This window comes from Chlorocebus sabaeus, chromosome 9 (genome assembly GCF_047675955.1).
Source record: "Chlorocebus sabaeus isolate Y175 chromosome 9, mChlSab1.0.hap1, whole genome shotgun sequence".
Classification (NCBI taxonomy): Eukaryota; Metazoa; Chordata; class Mammalia; order Primates; family Cercopithecidae; genus Chlorocebus; species Chlorocebus sabaeus.
Window position 1 is genome coordinate 47,989,534 of NC_132912.1, and position 16,564 is coordinate 48,006,097.

At 37.6% G+C, this 16,564-nt stretch overlaps 1 pseudogene; it reads left to right on the top strand.

Moving 5' to 3' along the window:
* The first annotated feature begins 253 nt into the window (after positions 1-253).
* LOC103215785 (prohibitin 1 pseudogene) lies at positions 254-1,096 on the top strand (annotated as a pseudogene).
* Positions 1,097-16,564: the final 15,468 nt, after the last annotated feature.

Sequence of the window (16,564 nt, forward strand, 5' to 3'; positions counted from 1 at the left end):
AGAGGCACTGGGATGACACATTTAAAGAGCTAAAATAAAATCACCTTGACAATCAAGAATTTTATATCTAACAAAATTGTCCTTCAAAAATGAGGGAGAATTTAGGAGGTTCCAAGACAAACAAAAGGTGAGAGTGTCTGTTACCACTAGACCTGTCCTACAAGTAACGCTAATGAGATTTCTGCAGCTTGAAGTGAAAGGACACTAGATAATTATCAAAGCTGTATGAAGAAATAAAGGTCTGGTGTGTGCGGCTGGGGAATTCATGTGGAGGTCAGAGTGGAAGCAGGTGTGAGAGGGCCCAGCAGAAGGAAACATGGCTGCCAAAATGTTTGAGTACATTGGAAAGTTTGGCCTGGCCTTAGCTGTTGCAGGAGGCCTGGTGAACTCTGCCTTATGTAATGTGGATGCTGGACACAGAGCTGTCATCTCCGACAGATTCCATGGAGTACAAGACACTGTGGTAGAATTATCTTTGACTGCCCTTCTCGACCATGTAATGTGCCAATCATCACTGGTAGCAAAGCTTAACAGAATGTCAGCATCACACTGCGCATCCTCTTCCTGCCCTTCGCTAGCCAGCTTCCTCACATCTTCACCAGCATCGCAGAGGACTATGATGGGCGTGTGCTGCCCTCCATCGCTACCGAGATCCTCAAGTCAGTGGTGGCTGCTTTGATGCTGGAGAACTATTCACTCAGAGAGAGCTGGTCTCCAGGCAGGTGAGCGACGACCTTACGGTGCGAGCAGCCAGCCACCTTTGGGCTCATCCTGGACGACGCGTCCTTGACAGGACTGACCTTAGGAAAGGAGTTCACAGAAGCGGTGAAAGCCAAACAGGTGGCTCAGCAGGAAGCAGAGAAGACCAGATTTGTGCTGGAAAGGCTGAGCGGCAGAAAAAGGTGGCCATAGTTTCAGCCAAGGGCAACTCCCAAGCAGCCAAGCTGATGATGGCCAACTCACTGGCCACCGCGGGGGACGGCCTGATGAGCTGCGCCAACTGGAAGCCCCAGAGGACATCACGTGCAAGCTCTCGCTCTCCAAACATCACCTACCTCTGGCAGGGCAGTCCCAGCTCCTCCAGCCGCCCCAGTGAGGGCTCCCACCCCCTACCCTGCCTGCACCTGCGTGGGCCAACTGTGCCACAGCCTGGATGGTTAATACTGCCTTCCTTCTGCCCCCAACCCAGAAATCACTGTGAAATGCCACGACTGACTTAAAGTGAAGGGAGTAAAAGTAAAATCACTTCAGATCTCTAAAAAATAAATATGTAAATGAAGATCTCCAGTAAAGGTAATTTCAAGGGTAAATATAAATGCTAGTATTATTATTTTTTGACTGATAATTTCACTTTGTGTTTATTAACTGATATAAACACAAATGTGTAAAATATGAATCTATGTTATGGCCACACAGTATATAAAGATGTAATTTGTGGCCACAATAACATAAAAGGAGAAGACGGAGATGTACATGAACACAGTTTTTGTACACAATTAAAGTTAAGTTGGTATCAATTCAAAGTACATTGTTACAAACTAAGGATGTTAAATGTAATCCCCATAGTAACAAAAAATAAAATATCTCAAGAATATACACAAAAGTAAAGGAGAGGAAAATCGAATTGGTTTACTAAAATTGAAAAATTAAAAATGTAACTAACCCTAAAATGAGGCAATAATGGAATAATGGAACAAATGTATTAGACATACAGGAAACAACAATAGCAGATATCCTTCCTTATTAGTAAATGTAAATGCATTAAACCCTCTAATCAAAAGGTGGATATTAGCAGAATGAATTTTGTAAGAAAGTGATAAAATTATATGCCATCTAGAAAACACTCAATTTGGAACTAAAAACACAAACAGGTTAAAATGAAAACTGGAAAAGTACATCCCACATAAATAATAACCAAAACAGAGCTGGAAGCCTATACTACAGACACTCTAGATTTATAAGAGACAAAGGAGATAAAACAATCAGCTAACACAGGGGACAAAAAATTATAGGCATATATACACCAAACAAGAGCCCTTATGTATATATAAGGGCTTTCAAAGGGCTGTGCGTGTGTGTGTGTGTGTGTGTGTGTGTGTGTGTAGAGAGAGAGACAGAGAAAAAGAGAGAAAGAGAGAGGTAACATTGGTAGAATTAAAAGGAAAAATAGTTCTATAATATTACCTGGGAATTTCAATACCCCACTTTCAATAATGTATAGAACATCTAGACAGAAGATCAATTATAATATGGAATACCTGAAAGATATTATAAACCAACTAGTCCTAACAGACATAGAGAGCACCTTACTCAACAACAGAAAAATATGTATATGTCTCAAGTACACATAGTCTATTCTCTAGGATAGATCATATGGTATGTCACAAAACAAGGATTAAGACATGTTAAAACATTGATACCATACAAAGTATTTTATCTAGCCACAGTGGAATGAAGTCAGGAATTAATAACAGAAGGAAAACTTAGGAAGTCACAAATATGAAGAAATTAAGCAACACTCTATTAAACAACCAATGGGTCTGTGAAGATATAACAAGGTAAATTAGAAAATTCTTAGAGATGAATGAAAATGAAAACACAACACACCAAAACTTATGGGATGCAATAAACGCAGTGCTCATAGGAAAATCTAAAACCATAAATGCCTACATTTAAACAGATTTCAGTTTGACAACCTAACTGTATACTTTGAGGAATAAGAAAAAGAAGAGAAAATTAATTGAAGTCTAGGAGAAGAAATATAATAATAAAGATTAGAGTGGAGATAAATAAAATAAAGAATAGGAAAAAATACAGAGAATCAATGAAAACAATAGCTGGTTCTTGGAAAAAATCAACAATATTGACAAATTTTACCAAGACTGACAACAAAAAATAGACAGGAGACACAAATAGCTAAAACTATAAATGAAAGTATAGCTAATACTGAAGTTACAGAAATTAAAAGGAATATATAAGAATATTATGAATATTTGTACATAAAAATTTGATTACCTAAAGAAATTCTCAGACGCATAAAATTAATTGAACTCCCAAAAAAAGAGGCATCTGAAGAGATATATAACACAATTAGAGAGATTGAATTAGTTACGAAAAACCTTCAAAAAGGTGGGGCGCAGTGGCTCACGCCTGTAATCCCAGTACTTTGGAAGGCTGAGGTGGGCAAATCACTTGAGGTTAGGAGTTTGAGATCTGCCAGATAGGTGAAACCCCATCTCTACTAAAAATACAAAAATGAGCCAGTGTGGTGGCGCATGCCTGTAATCCCAGCTACTCAGGAGGGTGAGGCATAAGAATCACTTGAACCTGGGAGGCAGAGGCTGCAGTGAGTGGAGATTGTACCACTGCACTCCAGCCTGGATGACAGTGCAAGACTGGGTCTCAAAAAAAAATTTTTTTTTCAGAAAAAGAAGTCCAAGACCAGATGGCTCAATTAGTGAATTCTACAACTATCTAAAGAAGAATTAAAATCAATCCTTCTCATAGTACTTAAAAAACTAGGAAGGAATATTTCTTAATATATAAAGTCAGCTTTTACCCTGATTACAAAGCTTTGCCCTAATTATAAAACATCATAAAAGAGTAAAGATCAATACCCTTTATAAATACAGATGCAAGGCCAGGCACGGTGGCTCACACCTGCAGCCCCAGCACTTTGGGAGGCCAAAGCCGGCGGATCATGAGGTCAGGAGATCGAGACCATCTGGACTAACAGGGTGAAACCCCGTCTCTACTAAAAATACAAAAAATTAGCTGGGCGTGGTGGCGGGCACCTGTAGTACCACCTACTCAGAAGGCTGAGGCAGGAGAATCGCTTTAACCCCGGAGGCGGAGGTTGCAGTGAGCTGAGATCGCGCCCCTGCACTCCACCCTGGGCAACAGAGCGAGACTCCCTTTAAGACTCCCTTTAAAAAGTAATATATAAGGCCGGGCGCGGTGAGTCATGCCTGTAATCCCAGCACTTTGGGAGGCCGAGGCGGGCGGATCACGGGGTCAGGAGATCGAGATCATCCTGGCTAACACGGTGAAACCCCGTCTCTACTAAAAATACAAAAAATTAGCCGGGCATGGTGGTGGGCGCCTGCAGTCCCAGCTACTTGGAGAGGCTGAGGCAGGAGAATAGCGTAAACCCAGGAGGCGGAGCTTGCAGTGAGCCGAGATCGCTCCACTGTACTCCAGCCTGGGTGACAGAGCAAGACTCCGTCTCAAAAAAAAAAAAAGTAAAATAAATAAGTAAATAAATAAAGATGCAAGAACCCTCAAGAAAATACTAGCAAACCAAATCCAACAACATTTTAAAAGAATGGTATACCATGGCCAAATGGGATTTATTTCTATAATGCCAAGATTGTTCAACACGTGAAAATCAATCACTATAACACACTTCGTTAAAAGAATGAAGGGAAAAAAGCCACACAAAACTTCTCAATGGATGTGGGAAAAAAGGGATTTAACAATATTTAACATCCTTTTGTAATAAACACACAACAAATTTTGAATAGAAGAAAATTATCTCAACATAATAAGAGGCACAGATGAAAAATACACAGTCAACATCATACTAAATTGTGAAAGACTGAAAGCTTTTCCTCTAAAATTAGGAACACGACAAGGATGCTCACTTTCACCATAGTTCTCAAAGTCTTAGCCAGAGCAATTTGTCATGAAAAAGATATAAAAGGTATACTGTCCCAAATGTGGTGGCTCACACCTATAATCCCAGCATTTTGGAACACTAAGGTAGGTGGATTGCTTGAGGTCAGGAGTTTGAGACCAGTCTGAACAACATGGTGAAACCCCATCTCTACTAAATATACAAAAATTAGCTGGGCATGGTGGTGCACGCCTGTAATCCCAGCTACGCAGGAGGCTGAGGCAGGAGAATCTCTTGAACCTGGGAGGCGGAGGTTGCAGTGGCTGAGATCGCACCACTGCACTCCAGCCTGGGTGACAGAGTGAGAAAAATTAAATAAATAAATAAATACATTAAAAAATATATAAAAGGCATACAAATTGGAAAGAAATAAGTAAAATTATCTCTGTTCGCAGTTGACATTATCTTATACGTAGAAGATTCTACATTTTTTCTCAAAATAGAATTAATTGAATTAAGCAAAGTTGCAGGGTTCAAAATCAGCACACCAAAAAAAAAAAAAAAAATCAGTTGTGTTTTAATACACTAACAATGAATGATCTTCAAAAGAAATTAAGTAAACACTTCCATTTGCAACAGCATCAAAAAGAATAAAACCCTTAGGAATATATTTAACCAAGAAGGTAAAAGATTTGTACACTGAAAACTGTAAGATATGCTGAAAGAAATTAAAGACACAAATTAATAGAAAGAAATCTCATGTTCATGAATTGGAAAATTTAATATTATTAAGATATCAATATGACCCAAGGTGATGTACAGATTCTGTGCAACCCCTATCAAAATCCCAATGATTTTTTTTGTTTGTTTGTTTTGCTTAAATAGAAAAACCCATCCTGAAATTCATATGGAATTTCGAGGGACAAAGAATATCAAACAGTCTTGAAAAAGAAGAACAAAGTCGGAGGTTTTACACTTCCTGATTTCAGAAGCACTACAAAATTATGGTAATCAAAACAGTGTTTGACTTGCCTAAAGGCTAACATGCTGACCAATCAGATGGAATAGACAGACGTTTAAAACATCCTTGCATATATGATCAAATTATTTCCAACAAAAGTACCAAGGCTACACATTGGGGAAAAGCCATTATTTTCAACAAATGGTGGTGCTGGGAAAAGCAAATATACACATGTGAAAAGATAAAGTTGAATTCTTACCTTATACCAAATGATTAAATTGTATCAAATACCCAACTCTGAGAGCTAAAACTATAACACTCTTGGAAGAAAACAAAGGGGGAGGCCTCATGACCTTGGATTTGGCAATTATTTCTTGAATATGACTCCAAAAGTACAGTCAGTAAAAAATAGTTAAATTGGGCTTCCTCAAAATTAAAAACCTTTGTGCATCAAAGTACACTATCAACAGAGTAAAATATTTTTACTCAATATTTTTACTCAATACCACAGAATGGGCGAAAATATTTGCAGTCAAATATCTGATAAGGGGTAAATGCACAGAATATCTAAAGAGCTCCCACAGCTCAACAACAACCAACCAGATTAAAACATGGACAAAAGACTTGAACAGGTATTTCTCCAAAGATGATGCACACATGGCCAATAAACAGTTTTTAAAAGATTCTCAATATCATTAGTTATTAGGGAAATGCAGAACAAAAACATAATGAGGTGCTACATCACACCTACTATTATGACTATTTAGAAAAACAGAAAATAACAAGTATATGTGGAGAAACTGGAACCCCCATCCATTGCTAGCTGGACTGTAAAATGGTGCAGCAGCCACCATGGGAAACAGTTGTCTGGTTCCTCAAAAAGCTAAACATATAATTTCCTCATGACTGAGCAATTTCATTGCTAGGTGTATACCTAAACCAACTAAAAACAGGGAGTCAAATGCTTATATGCCAATGTTCATTGCAGCATTATACACAATATCTAAAAGGTGGAAGCAGCCTAAGGGTCCATCAGATAAGCATAAAATGGTATATATATTCAGTGGAATATTATTTAGCCATAAAAACTGAAGAAAGTTCTTATACATGCTAGATCATGGATGAACTTTGAAACACAATGCTAACTGAAATAAGCCTGACATGAAAGAACAAATAGTGTATGGTTCCTGTCAGTCCATCTGTGTTGCCATAAAGGAATACTTGGGGCTACTGGGTAATTTATAAAGAAGAGACGTATTTGGCTCAGAGTTCTGCAGAGTTTGCAAGAAGCCTAGCACCAGCATCTCCATCTGGTGAGGGCTTCAGAAAGCTTCCATTCATGGTGGAAGGGAAAGAGGAGCTGGCATATAAAGATCACATGGAGAGTCGGGGAAGGTTCCAGGCTCTTTCTAACAACCAGCTCTCACAGCTGTCACAGGAACCATTACAGCAAGAACTCACTCATCATGTCAAGAACAGCACAAACCATTCATGAGGAATCTTCAGCCATGACCCAAACACCTCCCATTAGGCCCCACCTCCAACAATAGGGGGTAAAATTTTAACATGAAGTTTGAAGAGTCAAGTATGCAAACAACAGCAGTTCCCTTATGCGAAATACCTAGAATAAGAAAATGCATAGTGGAAAAAGTAGGTTAGAGGTTATCAGGGAATGAGTGAAGGGGCAATATGGGGAGTCATTGCTTAATGGTTACAGAGTTTCTGTTTTGAGCTAATGAAAAATTTTGAAAATAGGTAGTGGTGATAGTTGCACATCACTGTGAAAGTCATTAGTGCCACTGAATTGTACATTAAAATGGCAAATTTTATGTTTCATGTATTTTACCAAACTAAAAATAATTTTTAAAAAACATTTCTCTATAAAAGGGGTGCTCAGAATCTGGAAGAAATTATGCCACAAGGAACACTGGGTTTTGCTTCCAGACCCTTCAGCCTACTAACCGCATGAACCTGGTCATATCACTTACCTTTTCTGAGTCTTAGCTTTATTAGACACAGATTGTGTTTCATGATGATTTGTAGAGAAATAAATGTTCAAGTGTTCAGTGGGTTCTTGTTAATATAAGAAAAATTATTTGCCACGCTTACTGTTGCAAATACAGGGAGAAAGGATGGAGTATGATGATAACCACTGTCCCATTCTTGTTTCCTGCTTTAGACCAAGTACTTCTTAATCCAGAGCCTTTTTTTGTCCAACCCTATATGTAACCCAGCTTACAATGGAGCAGCCTTATTGCCAAGATCATTTTTTCCTCATTGATATCATTAAATGCAGTGTTTTTCATTGCCTCTCTGAGGGCCTTTTCATTTCTTCCATGTCTCCAAAGTGGTCCCAGAACATTAGCTGGCCCTGATTCCTACTAGGGACACTGAAGGAATTCCTTCTTGTAATGTTGCTAGTGAAGATTTATTTCTAGTTTCTGAAAGGAGGTCAGGTAAATCGACCTCCAACATCCCCTTTAGCCATGTGATTCCATGATTCTTGGATTCTATAATCTACTGAAGGAATGAGATATGATCCCCTTCCCTCCCCATCTGTCCACCAATAAAATGAAGCTGACTAGGGCCCCAGGGGATCTCACATTTCCTCTTGTGGAAAATGGAATTCAAGTTTTTGTAGATACTGATCTTTATGACTCTTTTTATGGAGCCTGAAAGGGTCTGACCTATTATTTGGACCAAAATCCCCTGTCAACCACCTTGCATTTGATTTACATCTAGCTCAGACATGTGGTGCTTCTGCTTAACCATGCTCTGCTGGGAGAGAGTGAAAATCTGAACTGTAACATGTTGAAACTGCCTTCTGCTAGACTTGCCAACCACGAGGACGACATGCAGGGCCAAGATGACCATGTATCATCCCAGGTACCACGTCTTTTCATCCCTTGTAGACTCCCAGTCTTGGGTTCTAGGCAAGCCCTAAACGTAACCCACCTCAGCGAGAGTTTTCCCTGCAGTGCTCTCCCAGTGCCCAGCAGCAATCCAATTTGGAATCTCCACGGTGGCTGTGCTCACACTCAGACCTGACTCAATGCTTGCCTTCTTGCTCACCTCCTAAGTGGTGTTTCTTAGTCCCCTCAAGTGCCACATATCTAGAAATGAGCTCTCCATCTTATCTCTAACTTATTCTTCTCAGCCTTCATTCTGATCTCTTTCAAACTATTCTACACATGGCCTCCATAATGTTAATTGGGAAATTCAAATCAGATTATGTCACTCTTCAACTTCAGCTCTTTGGATGGTGTCCCAGCATTTAATCAAATGAAGTTGTTTCTGCTGTTTTTGTTCATTTGTCTCAGTGTCTTTTTCACATTGTCCCTTCTGTCTAGAATGCAGTTCTTGTGTTCTTTACCTGTTTAATTTGTATTAATTGTCTAATGTTCAACTCAGAGCCTTCCTCAAATCTCTACTCTCAGCTCTTTCCCTTCCTCCATTAGATTAGATATTGTTCTATTTCTATAATATTCTTTGCATAATTTTATCACTGGATTTACCACATTGTGTTGCAACTTTCTTCTTAAGCGTATGTCTCAATTAACTAAGAGTCTTTGAAGGGATGAGCAATCTTATATTTATCTATTGTCCCCGGAGTCCAGCATGAGATTGACCCATGAAAGGGCTCAATGAATGTTAGTTAGATGAATGAATGAATCAGTGAGTGATTACCTAACTTGGCATGGCTTTTTCCCTTGTGGCTCTTCCTTGCTTCCCCCACACTCTGCTGAGTTTCTTTGCAGATGGACCTGGGCCTCGTTCAGCTCTGTGCTTCCCCACCCCTCTCCCAGCAAAGGCACCCAGCAGGACATCAGCAAATGTCTGCTGAATCAACAAGGTTACTGCTTAGACTCCATGACTACTGTAGTAAAGGAGACAAAAATGAAAGTCGAGCAATCTATCTGTGCCTAGTAGAAGGAAGGCAGTAAGATTTTTCCCGTGAACCTAATGGTTGGACTCATTCACATTAGATTTGCTATGAAATAGACTCAATGCTCTCTTGAAACTTTAATTGGTCCTCCTCAGAAACCATGCAAGCAAGAAGAGAGTGAGTTAAATATATAATGTTGAGAGAAAAAAACCCACCAACCTAGAATTATGTACCCTGTGAAATCATCCTTCAAAAGTGGAAGAGAAATAAAGACTTTCTCAGTGAAATATAAATTTAGGAAATTTGTCGCTAGTAGGCCAGCCTTGCAAGAAATGTTACAAGAAGTTCCTTAAAGGACAATAATACAGGTTGGAAACTCAGATATACTTAAAGAAGAACAGTGAAGAAAGAATAAGTGAAAATAAAATTAAAATGTTATTTTACTTATTCTCAGTTGATCTATCAGATAGCAAGTTTATTCAAAATGATAATAGCAAAATTGTATTTGAATATATAGATATATAAAATATACGTGCATGACACTAAGCAAAATAAATGACAGAAATGTTACAATGAACAGGAAGGAGGAATTAGAATTATTTTGTTATTATAAGGTACATGCACTACCTATGAAGCAGTATAGTGCTGTTTGAAAGTGGTCTTGCTTAGTTGTAAACATATATTATAAACTCTAGGTCAACCACTAAAAAGAGTAAAAAAAAAAATAGTACAACTGATATGCTAAGAGAGGTAAGAAAATGGAATATATATATATGTATATATATAATATAAAATGCCCAATTAAAGGCATAAAAGGCAAAAAAAAAAAAGGAGTAAAAGAAAAAACAGGAAGAACAAGGGCAACGAATAGAAAATATGGCAAATATTATTATTATGATTATTACTATTACTATTAAGTCAGAGTCTTACTCTGTCACCCAGGCTGGAGTGCATTTCAGCTCACTGGCACCATTTCAGCTCACTGCAAACTCCGCCTTCCAGGTTGAAGCAATTCTCCTGCCTCAGCCCCCTGAGTGCTGGGATTACAGTCACTCCCACTACGCCCGGCTAATTTTTGTATTTTTGGTAGACACAGGGTTTTGCCATGTTGGCCAGCCTGGTCTCGAACTCCTGACCTCAAGTGATCTATCCGCCTCGGCCTCCCATACTGCTGGGATTATAGGTGTAAGCCACCACACCCAGCCAAAATATGGTAGATATTAAACCAACCACATCAATAGTTGCTTTGAATGTCAGTGGTCTAAAGGCATTAAAGAAAAGAGAGATTGTCAGAGTGAATCAAAAAACAAACCCAACTATAAGCTATGTACAGGAACCCACTTTAAATATAAAGACACGTATGGATTAAAAGCAAATGGAACGAAAGAGATTATTGTAGTAACATTAATCAAGCTGGAGTTGCTATAATTATTTTAAATAGAGCAGACTTCACAACAAGGAAAGTGTCAGAAATAAAGAGGGGCATTAGATAATAAGAAAGAGGTCAAATCTTCAGGAAGGCATAATCCTTAAAATGTATGTGCCTAACAACAGACAATCAAAATATGTGAGGCAAAAAACTGATAGAACTGCAAGGAGAAACAGATTAATCCACTATTACAGTTGGGGAGGTCAACACCCCTGTATTGGAAATGGACAGATCCAGCAGGTAAATTGTCAGTGAGGACAGAGTTGGACTCAACAATACTATCAATCAACTGGATATAATAGGTATCTATAGACCACTTCATCCAATAACAACAGAATACACTTCTTCTCAAGCTCACAAGGAACATTCATTCACAAGAATAGATCATACTCTGAGCCATAAAACACACCTTAACAAATTTAAATGAATGGAAATTGTACAATATTCACTCTCAGACCACAGTGGAATTAAACTAGAAGTCAGTAAAGATAGCTGGAAAATCCCCCCACATAATTGCAGATTAAACAACATGCTTCTAAATAACACTTGGATCAGAGAAGAAATGTTAACAGAAATTTTAAAATATTGTTAAGTAAATGAAAATGAGGATAAAACTTTAAAAAATGTATTAAATGCAGTAAAAGCAGTGCTTAGAAATTTGCAGTACTCAATGAATATATTAGAAAAGAAGGAAGAGCTAAAATAAATAAAATAAGCTTCTACCTTGGGAAACTAGTAAAACAAGAACAAATTAAATTGAAAGTAGGCAGAAGAAATAAAAATCAGAGCAGAAATCCATTAAATTGAAAACAGGAAATCAATAGAGAAAAGCAACAAAATCAAAAGCTGATTATTTGAAAATATCAATAAAATTGATAAACCCCTTGTCAGGTTAACTAAAAAGAAAAATAGAGAGAACACAAATTATTAATATCATAAGTAAAACGAAGGGCATTACCTCAGATCCCACAGACATTAAAAGTAGAATCAAGGAATACTATGAACAAATCTGTGCCCACGAATGGGATAATCTAGATAAAATGTACCAGTTCCCTGAAAGATAAAGTCTGCCAAAATTCATACGAGAAGGAATAGACGATCTGAATGGACTTGTATCTATTAAAGAAATAGATTAAATAATTAATAACATTCCGCAACAGAAAGCACCAGATCCAGAAGGATTAACTGGTAAGTTCTACCAACTCAAATTGAGGGCTATAGACTTTCACTAAAATTCATCAATATTACATCAATATATTCTTGTACTCAAGACAGAAATCCTGAATACCAATGAACTAAGATAACTATTCATTTGCTTTATCTCACCATGTATGGTGGACACAAGTCTTCAGATAACAGACAGCAACACTACCACAAACAATATGTTTCCTAAAACCTGTTTAAGATTTTTATTTGCATCTTTTTGTCCTTAGAGTTTATCTCACTAAAGTTAAATGACTGTGTTTTAAAGTTTTTGAAATAGTTTCTCTATGCACAAGTAGGCCACCAGTGCAATGCATAGCTAAGTACAGTTGTTTTATTTTGCTTTCACTTTTCAGAGCTTTTTTATTTTCCAAATATAGTTTTGTTTTGTAAATGTTCCAAAACATTTACATGGTGTCAAAGGCAAATTTATAAAACCAGAGACTTTCTTTTTTTTTTCTTTTTTTTTTTTACAATTTTATTTAAGATCTGGGATGCATGTGTGAAACGTGCAGGTTTGTTACATAGGTATACATGTGTCATGGTGAAAACAAGAGACTTCTAGTCAGGTAGATTTTAACCTTGTCTCCTGAACTTTGTTTCTTCTCTCCCTCACAGTAAGTTGTACTTTTTTTAAGTTTTAAAAATTCTTGGCTGGGCATGATGGCTCACGCCTGTAATCCCAGCACTTTGGGAGGCCAAGGTGGGTGGATCACTTGAGGTCAGGAGTTCAAGACCAGCCTGGCCAACATGGTGAAACCCCGTCTCTACTAAAAATACAAAAGTTAGCCAGGCATGGTGGTGCACACCTGTAGTTCTAGCTACTCCAGAGGCTGAGGCAGGAGAATCGATTGAACCTGGAAGGTAGAGGTTACACTTTGCCAAGATCATGCTATTGCATGCCAGCCTGGGTGACAGAGCAAGACTCCTTCTCAAATAAAACAAAACAACAAAAAATAATTCTTCTAATTTTAATATGGGAAAATAAATGCGTGTATTTATATACTCCTATTTCTTTGAGAAATAGTAGCATACTACACATAATTTTTTAAATTTTCTTTTTCTCTCAACTATCTACCCTGACATTTGCTCTGTAGCAGTATATAGGGATATTCTTGTATTTTTTCAATTGCAGAATATGTGTGAAATATAGTTCATTCAATCAACAAACTACTGATGGATATTTGTGTCTTTTTAAAAACAAAATGCTACAACAAAGACCTTTGTGCATACATCTTTTAGAATTTTTACTAGAATTTTAGAATTTAGTTTTTGTAATAAATGAGTTTCAAATTTTGTCAAATGCCTTTCTGCATAGTGGAGATATTTACTGACTTTTTTTTCTTAGTTTTGATAGTATGATGAGTTATATAAATGTTTTTCCAACAGTGAACCTATCACATATATAGACTATATCATTCTTTGCTATGATGATTTTAAAAAATATCCTATTAGATTCTGTTTGATTTTGTTTTATTTAGGATTTTTGCATCCGTATCCGAAAGCGAGATTGGTCTATGGTTTCCCATTTTGGTTCAACCTTGGTCAGGTTTGGGGATAAATGTTAAACCCATGTTCTAGTTTTAGTTGCCATCCGTAAACTGAGCTCTCACAAATATTTACCAGACCTCCGCCCCCACTTCCATACCCCTCTGTCCAGCCATCTTTTTCACGTCCTTCCCTGGATGTGTGACAAGCACTTCAAACCCAGCACGTCCAAAACTGAGCTTGACTTTCTCCCCACACTTGTTCCTCCACAATCTCAGCATCTCCAGAAATGTCAATTCCATTGTTTTAGTTGCCGGGGCCATAAGCCTTCGAGCTCTCCCTGGCCTTTCCTTGATTCCACAGCAGTTCCATTGGCAACTCCTGTCCATTCCACCTGAATGTATCCGGAAGATGATCTCGTCACAGCTGTTGTGCCATTGAATCCTTCCTCACAATCCACTGTTTCCTCCTCCTTGGATAATTGTGCTCACCTCCTCATTTTTCTCTCTGCTTCTGTCCAGACTATTCTCAACACAGCAGGAGGGTGATCCTTTTTAAATCAAGTTCCATGATGTCTTTTTAAAATTTCAACTCTCCAGTGGTTTCCCAACTGATACACTCACTCTTTGCATTGAACTGCAAGGCCCTATGTGACCTGTTCTTTGTCACCTCCAGATCTTTTCCTGGACATCTCATGTCCACTTAGCTCCAAATGCACTGCCATATCCTTCCTGCTACCGCTCAAACACACCAACTCTTCTGCCCAAAAGGCTCTTTCCTCTTCTGTCCACACAAGCTCTGTTCCTCACACCCTTAAGATGTTTGATCAGATCCTGCTCTCTCAGTGGGATCGTCTCAGGCCAACCCTTTCCTTGTAGGGTCATCTCGGGCCAACCTTCCCTGTCTCCCCTGTTTCATTATTCTCCAGAGCATTTATCCTGTGGGGCTGGACTATGGATTGTATTTATGGGTTCACGGTCTGCCTTAGCTCCATGTAGGCAAGGGGGTTCATTTTGTTCATTGCAGCATTTCCGGGCACCTAGGACAATATTACTCACAGCAGCATTCAGTAAATATTGATTGAACTTGCTTTCCAGGGATTAATCCATGTGAGTCATTATCTCATTTATAATAATTACTCAATTAAGTTTGCTAATACGTTAAGAATATTGTTTCTATGCTCATGAGTGGAATCAGTCTATACAATCTCTCCTTATGTGGTTCTTGTTTTGTTGTCAAAGGAATTTGAGAAATATTTCCTCTTTATCTACTCTTTTTGAACATTTTGCAAAATATTGGAATTGAAAGTAAGACACTTGGGCCTGGTCTTATTTCTCTAGGAAGACTTTTAAATAAAGATATACTTTAAATCTTTCTGTTTTTTTATGAGTAGTTTAGCAAATATATTTCTCTACAAATGTGTTTTTAATTAAGGTTTTATATTTATTGACATACTCATATGACTATTTAAATTTAATTAAAATTAAATAAAAATTAACAACTTAGTTCCTCAGTCACACAAGCCACATTTCAAGTGTTTGACAGCCACATGTAGTTAGTAGTGACCATGTCAGACAATACAAACATACAAGGTTCCTTCATCACAGAAGTTCTACTGGCCAGCACTGGCTTGTAGTATTCTACCTAGATATTTTCCTAGATGGATCTCTTTTGCCCATCACATCCTAGCACAGATATCTCCACCTAAGAGAATCTTCTGACTACTCAGTTTGAGGTAGCCCCCATAATCCACAATGACATCACTCTTTTTTATTTTCTTCATGGCTTCCCACCTTCCAAAAGGATCTTATTTCTCTGTCTCCCCTTTATTGACATATACAGTCCATAAGAACAGGGACCTTTCTGACTTTCTCACTAGGAATCCCTGAAGTACAGAACAGTGCCTTGAGGTGTTCAAAATATATATTAAATGAATAAAGTAGATAGAGTAATTGGGAAATCTTCCTAAAGAAATAACACTACACCCATGTTTTACTTTCATTTCCAGTCTTTCACAAAATGTCTACAAAGAGTACATAAAGAAGAAATACTTCTTAAATTCCTCAAATAAAGTAGATTGAGCAATTGGGAAACTTCATCAATGGCAAACTAAGCTTAAAAAAGTAATAAAATTGTACATAATATTATAATATTTTCAGTCTCTTAAGTGTCTCCTCATTTTATTTTTCATTTGTTTTCTTACTGTCTTATTTTTGTCATATTAATCAGTTTCATCAAAGGTTTGCTTATTTCATTAGTTTGGTAAAAAACGTAATTTTGATTTAATTAATGATACCTATTGTATATTTGCTTTTTCTGTCATTAATATTGGCTTATTTATTATTTATTTTCTTCTGCTGTCTTTGACTTTATTCTATTGATCTGATGCTAATTTTAAAAAACTTGGCCGGGCGTGGTGGCTCACGCCTGTAATCCCAGCACTTTGGGAGGCCAAGGCAGACAGATCACCTGAGGTTGGGTGTTCAAGATCAGCCTGACCAACATGGAGAAACCCCGTCTCTACTAAAAATACAAAAAATTGGCCAGTCATGGTGGTGCATGCCTGTACTTCCAGCTACTCAGGAGGCTGAGGCAGGAGAATCGCTTGAACTCGGGAGGCAGAGGTTGCGGTAAGCCGAGATCGTGCCATTGCACTCCAGCCTGGGAAACAAGAGAGAAACTCTGTCTCAAAAAATAAAATAAAATAAAATAAAATAACTTAGATAAATAAAGTAAGACTTTTTAATTTTAATATAAAGAGTAAAATTTATATCTCTTTTGAGGTAATGCTTCACTGGATACTATAAGTTTAGATATGTTGTTTTATTTTTACTAATTTTCAGACTTTGAAATATTTCCATGTCTTCTTTGACCCATGAAGTAGTTAGAAGTTTTTCTGGGGGGTGTGGATATTATTATTTTTATTACAAAATGTATGAAGTTGCTTCTGCATCAGATGATTTTTTCTGAATGTTACAAACT